The 13,701-nt window shown below is 40.5% G+C and overlaps 1 long non-coding RNA gene across 1 annotated transcript; it reads right to left on the bottom strand.

Annotated features, from left to right (window-relative positions):
* Positions 1 to 1,140: 1,140 nt before the first annotated feature.
* LOC116530350 lies at positions 1,141 to 13,359 on the bottom strand. The gene is made up of 2 exons (XR_004259955.1): positions 12,523 to 13,359; positions 1,141 to 1,372 (listed from the first exon to the last, which is right to left on the bottom strand). It is a non-coding gene; the product is annotated as an uncharacterized LOC116530350 (long non-coding RNA).
* Positions 13,360 to 13,701: the final 342 nt, after the last annotated feature.

Here is a 13,701-nt window from a genome sequence, read left to right as displayed (position 1 = left end):
GCGACTTGTAATAAGTAACAAAGGTCTGTGATTTCCACCTTATCCAGAAAATGTGTAAACAAATGTTTATCTTGACTTCTGTAAACCACTTAAGTAACAAACGGAATGACAAGAGTCCCCTGGCCCATGTAATATCCGGAGCCTTCGTCTCCACCCAGGAGATGATTTACAGAATCCACTAGCCCTCGGAATGTCTGAAGCCTTTTCATCCCCATCCCTGCTCCTCAACCCCACTCCCAAGGTGGTTTTTTGGGTATAAAAAATCTTGACACCCTCCTTTCGACGCCAGTGAGACTCAGGTCTTGTGATTCTCCAGTATCTTATATCTAGAAAGTCCCTCTAGGCAGGATTCAAACACAACATATCCTCCCAAATCTCAAGCTTTAAGGCATCCCCAGTCAATTCATCTCCAGTGCAGTGGCCAGTTCTTGGATAAGAGCCAGCTGTTGACTAACTGAGAGGATGGCAGTCATTACTGTGAACTGTGGACTTTTCCAGAAGCCTGGGGAGGATCAGGTGCAGCATTCACCTGAGTCCTGAAATAACTGGCTTCCTGACCACAGGCATAGGTGCTGGGATTGGAGGGAGCATGGATGCCCTGGGAAGCATCTCTTCAGGGTATTTGCATTGTAAGGATTCAAGCCTTAGCTAAGGGGATCAAGTTTTAACTAGGGCACTTCAGGCTAGATCCAGCAGGGGGTGTTGAATTTCTTCTGGTAGCAGTACAGTACTGCTTGAAATGACCTGCTCCACCTGTGTGTGTTCGTGCCTGCTCCAAGTCAACAGGTCCAAAGCTGGAGCTAGTTGGGAATGTGAGTCCTTGACTTACCCTTCACTCTTGTTAAGATCTTGGGGATGTCATTTAATCTCATGACTCCTTTAGGGCTAGACAACTTCTGCCTGTCTCTTGGGATTGCTGGAGTGGTAACAAAAGAGGAAAAAAATCTGTGGAGCTGAATTTTGCAGGTGTGTATGCATGCAGGCAAATTGGGTGCTTTCTGTAACCCTGACCATATTCTGTTTGAGCCATTTAGCACTATTATCTCATGCACATTCTAGCTGATGAGCTTTATGGGAAAATGTAGCCAAACATGGCTGGAGATGGGAATAGACAGGATGAAAATAGTGTATATAGTAGCTTTTGGGTAAACTTAATTGAGATAATTTCATGGCGTATTTTGGTAACTTCTTAGAACAACACTAAAATCAAAAACAAAAAGTCTCTGTACAGTTGTTTATCCCATTGGTTCCAGGTGGATATATGGTAGCCAGGAAAGAGATGGATGGAAATTGCAGTCTCAGATGTCTGGGCAGAGCTTTTCTGGTCTTCTCGGAGAAGAACAACATGCTTGGTAGGCCTGGCTATAAAACCCTGTGCATGGAAAGGATGAAGAACCAGATGAGAAGGCATATCAGTAACATCCTATATTCATTTTCTATTGCTGCTGTGACAAATTATCACAAACTTAGTGGCTTAAAACTACACAAATTTATTCTCTTATAGTTCTGGAAGTCACAAACCCTCTGTCTGTTTCATTGTCAAGGGATCACCAAGGCTGGTGGCTCCTTCTAGAGGCCCGAGAGCACAATCCACTACTTTGACTCTTCCAATTTCTTCTAGTGGCAGCCTGTATTCCTTGGCTTGTGGTCTCCTTCTTTGTCTTCAAAGAGCACCACTCCAATCTCTGCTTCCATCATTATGTCTTCTTCTCTGACGCTTCTGAGTCCCTCTTCAAAGGACCTGGTGATGACATTGGATCCACTGGGATAATCCAGAATAATCTCTCCATCTCAAGGTCTTTAATTTAATCACGTCTATAAAGATGCATTTGCTGTATAAGGCAATATTCATAGGTTCCGGAGATTAGGACTTAGATATATTTGTATTTGGGAAGTCTACCACAAAACACATAAGTGCTTATGTTGCTTTTTAAATAGAACATAAGCATTTATTTTACAGAATTATTTCTAAAAACAATATCCCCTTTAATCACTAGCAGAAGAGCAAGAGAAAGAACTGACAGTAGGTTAAGAACAAAATTACATCTTCAAAATATACAGAATGATTTGAGATCAATTTACTGCATTTCACTTTCTTAATGACCAATTTATCTAACTTTAAATTTTTACTAAATAATATTCAAAAGCTTGTTTTATTTAATGATTCAAATGTCACTTTCCTATTTTTCAATCCTTAATATTATTTTGCAAATTCCTTAAATAGTTTATCAGCCCTAATTTTAAGCTTCCAGCAATTAAAACTTTAAATTATATTAAATCAAATTAGATTAAAGTCACATTAATAGTAAAAGCTTAGATAAAAGGATGAAATTTTAACTGGCTGTTTTTAGGCAAGCAACAGCAAATGAGGTTGTTTTTAAGGTTTAAAATTTAAACTCAAAAGCACCTGAAAATTTAGTTATATCCCCAAACTATTCTGTAAGAAATTATGGACATTTAAAATTCCTAACAAGAGGCCAGGTGCAATAGTTCACGCCTGTAATCCCAGCACTTTGGGAGGCCACGGAGGGCAGATCATAAGGTCAAGAGATGGAGACCATCCTGGCCAACATGATGAAACTCCATCTCTGCTAAAAATACAAAATTTAGCTGTGTGGTGGTAGGCACCTGTAGTCCCAGATACTTGGGAGTCTGAGGCAGGAGAATCGCTTGAATCTGGGAGTCGGAGGTTGCAGTGACCGGAGATTGTGCCACTGCACTCCAGCCTGGGCGACAGAGCAAGGCTCTGTCTCAAAAAATAAAATAAAATGAATAAATAAATAAATAATTCTAACAAGAACAAAAAATGGGATAAAACAAGCCAAGGAAGGAAAAAGAAAGTTAGGGTGCCCAGAAGATTGTATTCTAATGATTTTCATGACCAGTGCCTCAAGTTTGATATTCACCAAGTGTAAATCCAAAACTGTCATAAAAGGCTTCATTTTAACGGCTTAAAAAATCCTAAAAATACTGAAAAGACTGGTAAAGTGATAAACTGGAAGCTACAGGATCAATCATATCACCAGTAAATATGAATTATTAAATCATTAGAAAAGTTAGGTTGATAAAGGAAATTCCTAGAATATAAAGCCCCAATTTGAGAAATTCAGAGAATAATACCAAATATACTAAAGTGTTGACAAAACCAAAAAGACATGAACAAAATCAGTATAAACTAAACATTTCTTCTAGGAAGCAAACACTGATTTTTTGGTTATGGGATGATTTTTGAATTTTGAATACATTTTGAAAACACTTAAAGACTTCTTTAAATGCTGCTACAAAGACAAAATAAAACCTTGTCAATGAAAACTGTAGCAATCCCCCAAAACTACTTAAACTGTTCCATTGGAGACAAGTCACTATACGTTTATAAATAAGACAAGCAAAGTTCTTTTTCTTTTTTTAATAACATGTTAAATTTGATAACTTGATGACAAAGTGTTTTTTTGGAAAAACTGGTCTTTCAGTTGCGTGTGCTTGGATAAGCTCCCCTGCTTCTCTTGGTGAATGGGGTTTATAGTGAAGTTGCCATGCCGCCCAGTGACACTGGAAGAAGAGGCAAAAACCAATTGTTTCTCTCTTCTCACTGCCTGAGCCCTGTTGCTGGTGAATTTGAGTTGCCTGGGGGCATTCCCACTGGGGATCTGGTGTTTTCCTACCATAAAACTTTTCACTCCAGGGTCCTCTCCCATCCCAGGCATGCTTCTAGCATATCTCTAACAGTCTGTATATTCATGATTTGTCAACCAAACTTTAAGGTCCGTGGGCAGTGGCCATGCCTTATCTTTTTCTCTCCAGATGCAAATATGGTGCCTGGCACATTACATGTGAGTAAAGAGTTACTATTTAATAAATGGACGGATGTGGGAAGAGCTTTTTAAAAAATGTGTTATTTTTCCAGGAGTTTATTTTTGACCCCTTCGTTGTGGGTCCAGCATGTCCCTGTGCTTCCCTCTATGATGAGTGAGAGAGGTCTCAATCCATTTAGAGGTTTATTTTGCCAAGGTTGAGGACATGCTCAGGAAAAAAGAGACACAAGCCATAGTAAAATCTGTGCACTTTTTCCAAAGCGAGTTTTGAATGCTTCAGTATTTAAAGGGACAGGAGGGAAGGGAGGAAAGAAAGAAAAAAGGGAGAGCAGATAAATGAGACAGGTGATTACATTCTTTTGCACATGAAAAGAAGGGGCTAGAACAGTCAATTATGTATTCATCTGGTGCTCAGTGAATCGGCCTTTTACATAAGATAAATAAACATAAAGGAGAGGCAGAAGTGAAACACGCATTCCTTTAGGCATGGGCAGAGGGATGATTTCCTATCTAGTCTTCTCTTGTCCGGCACCCATGAAGATAAGCTGCTGATATACATTCACAGGGTACTGGGAGCCACCTGGCGAGATATCTATTTATGAGCTAAACGAAAGGCAGTTGTGTGTGTGTGACACTCAGTTTCCAAGCTTAACTTTTCCTTTTGGCATAGTGGGTTTGGGGTCGTGAGATTTTATTTTTCTTTTACAATGGTAAATATCACACCCATTTCCTTGTTCCCCTCCACCTCACTCTAGCAGGGCAGCCCTGCTTTACAGCCCCAGCCCAGCCCCAGCAGTAGTGGGGCTTCAACACACAGTGGTTGAACTAATTACTTAGCATCTCACATGAGCCCCTGAAGATCGGACGCAATTCTGATGCATGGTCCTTCTAGTGTGACATTTCAAACTCCTTTTTTATGTAAAGGTCTTCAAAGGTGAATTACTTCTATTCATCTTAGCTTATTATTTTTTATCTTGTGGCTGATGGGCAGCTACCGTATTCAACAGCTCCTTTGGGACCTATGTAATGTCACTGACCTAAGCAACAGGACAACCTCTGCTCTGTCAAAAAAAAAAAAAAAAAAAAAAAAAAACAGACACCCTATTCATAGGCATTATACTTCAGCAATTTCTTTCATTTTTATTTTCTTTCTAAAAATAACATTATTGGCTGTAACTGTTCCTATATTTTTCACTCCTACTGTATTTGTAACATAAATGGGATTTCCTGACTATCCTTCATTGCCAAAATAAACACATTTTAAAAAATTTTAGTTGGCCAAGCACTATGGCTCACACCTGTATTCCCAGTACTTTGGGAAGCTGAGGTAGGCAGGTCACCTGAGGTCAGGAGTTCAAGACTAGCTTGGCCAACATGGTGAAACCCCGTGTCTACTAAAAATACAAAAATTAGCCGGGCTTGATGGTGGGTGCCTATAATCTCAGCCACTTGGGAGGCTGAAGCAAGAGAATTACTGGAACCTGGAGGCAGAGGTTGCAGTGAGCCAAGATCGTGCCACTGCACTCCAGCCCGGGTCACAACAGCAACTCTCTGTCTCAAAAAAAAAAAAAAAATTTAGTTGTTTACTTTATCCATGAATATTTAGGCATAATTTATCATTGCTTCACCTCTTTTCTCATTTCTGTTTTCACAGAAACAAATTATGTACTAACATTTTACATTCTGTTCTTCTATCTCTTCCCTTTTGCATTTTTCATTTAATATTTGAAAACCTGTAATGGTTCTTGCAGTGATAAAGAGGGCATGATTTTGTCATAATAGAATCTGAAAAAGCTGCTGATGTACAACCTGAGTCACATTTAGGTAAATCAATGTGATGGCTTCGGGTTTCTATAAATATTCCCTGGACATTTTCCCAGAGGCCTTTTCTAGAAATCCTTCCTTTCTGTTCCGGTAGAGGGTTGTGTGTAGTTCTGTTACAGCACTTAACACACAGCTGCTACTCTCTCCTTGCTTTCCTTCCTCACTAAACTTCAAGGATCTCACCACATTTTCATTCCCAGAGCCTAGTGCACTGTAGATGTAACATCAATGTCACTGAGGTCAAGGAATGATTACAAGGGGTCATTTTCATCTCTCTGTAATACCAACAGCTAATGTTTAGTGTCTACATTCTTTGGACCAGGCATTAAGCTAATCTCACTATATGCACTATTTCATAATCCTCTCTTCAGCTCTGTCTGTAGTACAAATAACCTTATTATCTCTCCTTTTACCAATAAGAAAATGATTGGAGATTTAGAGAGGGGTAAGTTAGCTTTCCCAAGGTTAAAAGCACTCATGACAGAGTGGAATGTGAACCCACAACTGACTGATCTGGTAGTCCATATTTTGACATTACTCTATATCGTTAAGGCATTTCAGTTCACCATAACTTAAAACTGTTTAAAAAGACTTCCTCAGGCCGGGTGCAATGGCTCACACCTGTAATCCCAGCACTTTGGGAGGCCGAGGTGGTGGATCACCTGAGGTCAGGAGTTCAAGACCAGCCTGGCCAACATGGCGAAACCTTGTCTCTACTAAAAATACAAAAATCAGCCAGGTGTGGTAGCGCACACCTGTAATCCCAGCTACTCTGGAGACTGAGGCATGAGAATTGCTTGAACCCAGGAGACAGGGTTGCAGTGAGATGATATTGCACTGTTGTACTTCAGCCTGGGAGACAAAGCAAGACTCTGTCTCAAAAAACAAAAAAAAGAAAAAATAAAGAAAATAAAAAAGGCTTCCTCTACTAGTATTTGTTTTACATAGGACATGGATGGCTGCATCCCACGGGCATAATATTTCACAAGTGACTTCAAAACGAAAGCCAGCCTAAGTAGGGAAGCATGTATAGAAAACCAGAAACAAAGGAAAATAGACAGGAAAATAAAGAGATAATCAATTTGGTGCTAGATGGGGAATGAAAGTGAAATTTTTACCTTATTATTGTAACATTTCTAGGTATCCACTCCTAAATGCTTAGTGATTATGTTCTTAACATAAATAAAACTTCCATCTTTTTTCTAGGTGAATGCTGTCCAAAGATCAAGAAAGAAGGGAAGAAGGCATAGAAGTCAAGCAACCATTTAAACCAGAGTGTCTCCACCTTGGAACTATTGACATTTTAGGTTGTGTTATGGTTTGAATTTTGCTCCTCCAAAATTCATATGTTGAAGTACTAACTTTCAGGACCTCAGCATTGGAGGTCCTGAATTATTTGGAGATAAGGTCTTTATAGAGGTAATCAGGTTAAAATGAGGTCACTAGGGTAGACCCTAATCAAATAGGACTGATGTCCTTATAAAAGGGGGAATTTGGACAAAGAAATACACACAGAGGGAAGATTATGTGAAGAGACACAGGGATGAAACAGCCACCTACAAGCCAAGAATAGAAGTCTAGAGCAGAGGCTTCCCTAGAGCAGAGCCTGCAGAAGAAACCTTGTTTTTGGACTTGTAGCCTTCAGAACTCTGAGACAATAAGTTTGTGTTACTTAAACCACCCATTCTGTGGTGCTTTGTTATGGCAGACTTGACAAGCTAATACAGTCTGGTTAACTATTTGTGGTGGAGGCTGTCCTGTGCATTGTAAGATAGCAACACCCCTGGGCCCTGCCCACTAGATGTGACAACATCCTCTGGTGCTCAGTTTTGACAGCTCAAAATGTCTTTGCACATCTGCAAATGTCCCTCTGGGACAACCAGTCTAGACTGTCTGGCCTGGACTCACTTGTTGATCTCAGCCATTAGATCCATTGCTGATTTCACAGCACTCTCCAGGGCCTGATGTCCCAAGCAGAGCAATATACATAACTTGAAACATTTAACTCCATCTGAACAGGGACCTCTTACACATCATGCATATGATGGAAACAAATTCTAATCAACTGAAGACCTGCATAAGATAGTGAAGGGGATCATAATATGCCACCCGAAAATATACCACTTTGGCATAAGAATTATTTAGAGCTGAAGACATTTGAGAGTCAACAGATATAGAAAGATACCTTCTTGGAGTGTCCTTTATCTAACCGCAAGCAGAAACTCCTGATAAATAAGGGCTGTCGTAAATGCCCTCTCCCAGGGAAGTTTTATAGCCACGAAGGAGATGAAAAGTTGGCACTGTGATAAGCCTGCACAGACAAACTTACTAGGATAGCTCTTTTCTCCCATTAGTGTCCCCCATCTATTTACATTCCCACAGTTTACCACCCTTGGAAATCCAAAACTCTTTTCTTTGTCTTTGTCTTGTGACATTGCCACAATTTAGCATTCTTTGTTAAAAATGGCATATAAGCTTTTAGGTTATCCGCTTCTTTGGATCTTCACTTCTTTTGTGGAATGATATCACATAAAAATTAACAGAAAATAAAGATTATATGCCTTTTCTCCAGTTAATTTGTCTTCAGTCAGTCTAATTTACAGGACCCCAGGCAATAAAACTAAGCGGGTAGGGACAAAAATATTTTCCCTCTCCTATGATGGGAAATCCCTCAGTCCTACCCAAGGAAAACTTGTGAAACTTTACTTTTCTTAAATCTAAACAGTGGCTTACTCCGAAGACAAAAACAATTTGTAAGTGTCACCCTTTTGCAAAAGTGCTAGTCTTACCCTTCTACAGGAGCAATTGCAGAAGGAAAATAATGTTCTGTGCTATATGAAAACACAAGCCGTTCACTGCTCACATGTAAAAGCCGGGGGAGAAGGATTTAAGGACGCATTCAGCTGAGAGGCAATATTTTAATGAACTATCACAAGGGCTTGATTATGTTACCATTTATTTACATGCAGGTAGGTAGTTGTAGAGTGGGGCGGAATGGAAACAAACAGCCACAGCCATATTAGTGATACAGCTAAATCCTTTTCACATCCTTTAATTCCATAGAGATTCTAAAAGGTCACATGTTCAGAGCTGCCGTAATGATAGTTTTTTTCTCACAGCATGAACTCTTCCTAATGGCAATGCTGTAAGCTGCACTCAGGTGATGAATTTTCCCCAATAGGTCAATGCATCATTTTAAACAACTGGAAACTATCTTTCACTAATAGTTTCAGCATGTTTACAAAGTCTATCTTATAAATAATTATGAATATGTAAGAAGTCCTTTAATAGGTCCACCTAGTAATTCCATTCTCTCCAACATTTACCTGACAGTACTAGCCCATAATCAATCAGGCTTTACTTATTCTTATTTTTCTGATATTTTAAGTGGTTTTCCTTCCTCCTCTCCTCATGCACACATTTGTATATGCAGGAAAACAGCTGTTACATGGCAAGAGTGAGGCCATTTTGAAGCAAAAGCACCGTGATAACTGATGACCCATACACCAGGGTGTTCTGCAGCAAGGTCTTTAAACAATGCCTTTAGCATAGATTACCCTTCGTAAAGAAGTGGTCGCAAGTCTTGGTGAGAAAGTCTGGAGGCGTGACAAGCAGCAGCACATGCGTTACCCTAAAAGCTTGCTATGTAAAGCTTACTTTCTGGAGGATGGGTGCAGGGATCCATCATCTCGTGGCTGCTCAAGACATCACTTCCGTAACTCCTTATTGAATGTTTCTGAGAACTGGATTTATCAACCTCTTTCTCTGGTCTCTCAGTGTTTTTGTTTTGTCATGAGTTAGAACTGAAAGTAACTAAAAACATGGAGCCTTCCAATCCCCTTCAACTGTTTGGTTGGGGGCTCCTGGATGTGTCCTTGGTGTCTCCCGATGACCGTTGGTGTTCCAGTTAGTGGAATAGAAGGGGCCACAGCAACAGAGCATAGAAGATACCATCACCATCACTTTGACTTCTCTGTATCCTGGCTGTGTACTGAGTTTCTACTTCCTCAGCTCTGAAACAGGTGCACTGATCCCTGTCTGCCCACCAAAGAACTATGAAAATCAGGACAATAGATGTGAAAGTGGTTTGTAAACTGGCAAGTGCTTCAACATAGAAGATATTACAGTGAAGATGGAGGTCACAGGCCTGTGTAAGTTTAGAGTTCGGGAGGATCACTGGCACGAGTCTTCTAAGAGCAAATTGAGTTTCTCAAGAATATAGAGCAACTTAAAAGTAGATATGCCTCTTTGGGCCCACAAGGATTGAACTTTGCCTCCCGAAGTAGAAGTTTATAGCTCTATCATTCTGAAATAGTTGTTTTCTAAAGCTTTGTCACTTACAGTAGAGGAATTATCAAACACCAAGATAATCAGATTTTAGGTTACTCAGGTAGGAATTACTTTACTTCACACAGGTAGGAATTACTTTACTTCACACTTTCATTTTGTGTGAAATAAAATATGCCTGAGTTTTTCTATAGGTTCTCTACAGACAGAACACTCACATAAGGAGGTCTTGAAATGGGATAGGCATTTTTCAGGCAAAGGAAAGGAAGAAGAGCTTCACAGAGAATCCAGACAACCAACCACAGACAAGGAAGAAAGCCACAATGATGGGAGGGTCAGGTCACAGGACTTAGTGAGTGGATGAGGATGGGTACTCATGGAAGAGCAGCTGAAGGCCTCAGTCTTTCTCTGATCCCCTGCGTCTCATTAGTCCCATGCAGCATTTTCAATGCGGACCAGCTCTCCCCATCTAATCCTCACTCCTGTGGAAATGTTGGCTCTTCACTGTTTATCCAGCAGTCAGTCTGAGGGGTTGCAAGGTGGGTGTTCTTTTTTTCCCCGTTTTTATAACAAAAACAAAAAATGACTCAAGAAGTTAAGACACTAAACGCAGGGTTTCTAAGGGAAATTCATACACCTATGTTTATATATTATTATTCTTAATAGCCAAAGGTGGAAGCAACATGTGCCCATCAATAGATAAATGGATCAAGAAAACGGAACACACAATGGAATACTTTTCTGCATTAAAAAGCAAGGGAATTCAGACATGTGCTACAATATGGATGGACTTTGAAGACATTATGCTGAGTAAATACTCACAAAAAGACGAATGCTATGTAATTTCACTTATATGAGGAATCTGGAGTAGTCAAGTTCATAAAACAGGAAGTAGAATGGTGACTGCAGGGGCTGGAGGAGAAGGAAATTGAGGAGTTATTGTTTAATGAATTCAGAGTATTAGTTTTGGAAGATGAAAAGGTTCTGAAGATTGACTCACAACGCTACTGAACCCTACATTCAAAAATGGGTAAGGTGGTAAGTTTTATGTTATTTGTATTTTACCACAATCAACAGCCTGAACTTTTTAAAAAAAGTTAAAACAAGCAAAGGCAAATAGCTAGAGTTAAAACTATTTGAACTTTTGATGTATTGGTAAAGCTCCCTTGTGCTATAAAGAAGTGAAAAAGAAAACAGTAACTAAGAAAAGGATGAGGACAGTGACTCCCTCTTCTCCCCTTCCTCTTCAAAATACTGAAAATGAAGGTCAGCATCTGGAGACTTTGAGAGTAAAATGCTTTTCTAAGAAATGGTATTATAAGATATTTCTTTTTTCTTCTGTTTGTGTTATTCTGTATTTTCTTAAGTTTCTATAATGATATGGATTACCTTTTAATTGGAGAAAAAAAAGTGCTGAGGCCCTACTAAAACAAAAGTGGTCCAACAGAGGCTTGGGTTAGTCATAACTCAAGAATGTTTTGCAGGGGTAAAACATGCCTGTGTGGTGGTGTTGTTTCCTGTATTGCTGTTTGTTTCCTGTGTTGTTTCCTGTGTGCCACTAGCCAACCCCAGGAAAGCACTGGTCCCATCACATGGCTGCTCTAGTTCTAGGAAGAAAAGGACACCCAAAGTTCCAAATTTGTCATCAAGTTAGAACTAGAAATCAGGTCTTACAATTCCCACTCCAGTGTCCTTTGACCTAGTTGACTATTTCTCTGAAAGCTGGGGTGTTTGTTGTGCAACTGAAGTCATGTTTATATGCAGCTCAGCTTCATTTACACCACAGTTTCTCAGCCTCAACACTGTGAACATTTTGGGCTGGTAATTCTTTGTTGAAAGGGGCTGTCTCATGCATTGAAGGATCTTTAGCCACATCCCTGGCCTTTCTCCATTATTTACCAGTAGCACTCTCCTAACCCTCCAACCAAAATTGTCTCTAGACATTATCAAATGTCCCCTGGGGGCACAGTTATCCCAGCTGAGAACCACTGATTTGCTCGTGGTAAGATTCATATAATCAGCAAATTTTCTCTTGGACCTTTGTTTCACCTGTTTACAGGATTGGATTTATAATCTGAGAAGTTCATGTGAAAAACAAATCCTGATAAAAATTTCTAGCTTGTGGCCGGGCGCGGTGGCTCAAGCCTGTAATCCCAGCACTTTGGGAGGCCGAGGCGGGTGGATCACGAGGTCAAGAGATCGAGACCATCCTGGTCAGCACGGTGAAACCCCGTCTCTACTAAAAATGCAAAAAATTAGCTGGGCATGGTGGTGCGTGCCTGTAATCCCAGCTACTCAGGAGGCTGAGGCAGGAGAATTGCCTGAGCCCAGGAGGCGGAGGTTGCGGTGAGCCGAGATCGTGCCATTGCACTCCAGCCTGGGCAACAAGAGCGAAACTCCGTCTCAAAAAAAAAAAAAAAAAAAAAAAAAAAAATTTCTAGCTTGTTCTGTGGCTCGCCCTGGAGCTCAGCCTTGCTCATACTGTGCTGCTGCTAAAAGTAATCTGGGTGGTCAGAGTGAGATGCTGCTGTGATCGTTTTGGCTGTTTTGCTGTTACTGATCTCAGCCTCATCCTTAACCAAACTTTCTGGTGACTCACCAGCTTTCCTGCTGCTTGTGCCCTTCTCACGATCGTTTCCAGCCATGAGGCAGTCCTTGCCCATTTCTCTCTTCCTAGCTGATAGCTATGTCCTCCCTTCAGATGGCCCTGACGTCAGGAGTAGAGAGGGGCCACCCTGGGGTAGCTGTGAGGAGTGAAGCTGCACTGAACTTGCATCAGAAAACCTGGCCTTGACTCAGCCCTCTGTTTCCTCATTTTGTTTTCAACATGTCCTACCTTGTAAGATTATTGTGAGAACAAAATGAGATGACATATTCTGAGTGCTTAGTGCCACATCTAATGAAGACACCCATGTTGTCATTACTGTCACTGTGATTTTGAACAAGCCACTTAACTTTTCAGAGTCTCAATGTCATTATTTTGAGAAAATAAGGGATTGAGTTGAGCTAACTTCTAGGGTTTTTTCAGTGTCAGATTTTAAAGATTATTCATTTTTTTCCAGCTGTAAATGGAATAATTAATAATCTCTTACAAGATCGGGCTGCAAATGAAATATTATGGGAAATACTTTGCAAACTGTGTATCATGTCAGCACTGGATGGGTTTGGCCATCTGGATGGAAGGACCATGAGCAGGTGACACAGACATGAGGCCATGGAGGTTGCTGGCCCAAATGATCACAGAGCACAAGGGCTGCTTAGTCTACTTGCTAACATGAGCCTTAGACCAGCCAGTCAGACCCCATTTGCCACTTTTTCTGTAAGTCAACATAAGGTGACAGCCTCCCAGAATCCCTTATAGTAATGGGGAATCACAACTACAAAATAGGAAGGAACTGAGGAACCATGTCATTCCTCCACAAATAAACTAGTTTTCCCATTCTCAGAGGGCTTAGGGGGCCAAAGTGGAGGGGATAATGTTTCTTTTTTTCTTTTATTTTTATCATTTTGACTTTTATCTTAGATTCGGGGGTATATGTGCAGGTTTGGTACCTGGAAATAATGTCTGATGCTGAGGTTTGGGGTACCATGGATCCTGTCACCCAGGTGCTGATCATAATACCCAATAGTTAATCAACCCTTGCCCCTCTCCCTTCATCACCACTCTAGTGGTCCCCAGTGTCTGTTGTTACCATCTTTATGTCCATGATTACCCAATGTTTACCTCTTGTTTATAAGTAAGAACATGTGGCTTTAGTTTTCAGTTCCTGAGTAAATT

The sequence above is a fragment of the Sapajus apella genome, unplaced genomic scaffold, assembly GCF_009761245.1.
Source record: "Sapajus apella isolate SASKATOON/1434 unplaced genomic scaffold, GSC_monkey_1.0 scaffold66, whole genome shotgun sequence".
NCBI lineage: Eukaryota > Metazoa > Chordata > Mammalia > Primates > Cebidae > Sapajus > Sapajus apella.
This window is presented reverse-complemented; position numbering and strand designations above follow the sequence as displayed.